General features: G+C 38.4%; 1 protein-coding gene across 1 annotated transcript in view; it reads left to right on the top strand.

Annotated features, from left to right (window-relative positions):
* PTPRQ (protein tyrosine phosphatase, receptor type, Q) overlaps positions 1-889 on the top strand; it is a 303,100-nt gene that overhangs the window by 271,575 nt on the left and 30,636 nt on the right. The window lies entirely within an intron of this gene.

The raw sequence follows: 889 nt of genomic DNA, 5'->3' as shown, positions 1-889 counted from the left end.
AGTATTGTTCCATGGCACTTCCATCTGAAAGTTCATGAAACTTGTCCCAGGAGCAAAAGACAGAGGTCATCTATAAATGGATTCTGGGTTCCTATTTCTTTGGAAGCTAGGGACCAAGGGAAGAGAACTATAAAGGGAGGTAGGGAAGAAAGAGAAATAACTGAGGTTCAGATAGAGAAGTGAAAAACTGAAACCTGGGGAAGGAAAAGAGGAAGACCAGTAGGTGGTCTCAGGGATGTTCTCTAAGACTGAGAAACTCCAGGCCAGGGTCCATAGTAAGGTTAATATGCCAATACTCCTCTGTTCTTGGCCACTCTTGGGAATTGTGCTCCTGGAGCTAGGACTTAGGAAGAGCCTGGAAAATTTTGATGAAGGATGGACTATAAGAGAGAGGTAGGAAGGAGAAGAGATATTGCAACCCTGTAAGCAGTCACTAACTGTACATGACTTTAGAAATATTTTCAAGAGCCAACAGTGAAAATATTTTGATTTTAGGGCCAAGAGAAAAACCCTGACCCCTCAAAATTATTTCTTCTGTCAACATGTTGTGCCTGAAATTAGTTTAACTTGAGACATCTTTTAATACAATTAGAGATTAAAGGCTATGATACAAATGATCTCTAGTAACATCATAAACATCAGATTTGTTCCCATTTTGATAAAAAATTATGATACTAAAGGATATTGAGTCTCTGAAAAAGTGAAATGCAAATGACCGGGAGAAACATTTTATAAATCAGTCAATTAAAATTAATTGTTTTTTTTTTATTCCAGGGTTTTGTGAGGGTACAAACCATTATAGTTACACTTTATGTCTTTACCTCACCCAAATGAGGGTTAAAGGCATGCCCTTCCCTCCCTTTAGTGCTCCCCGTGTCCTTTAGTTGTA

This window comes from Propithecus coquereli, unplaced genomic scaffold, assembly GCF_000956105.1.
Source record: "Propithecus coquereli isolate 6110/MARCELLA unplaced genomic scaffold, Pcoq_1.0 Scaffold50, whole genome shotgun sequence".
Taxonomy (NCBI): Eukaryota; Metazoa; Chordata; class Mammalia; order Primates; family Indriidae; genus Propithecus; species Propithecus coquereli.
Note: the sequence above shows the minus strand (reverse complement) of the source record. Positions and strands in the feature narration are given on the sequence as shown.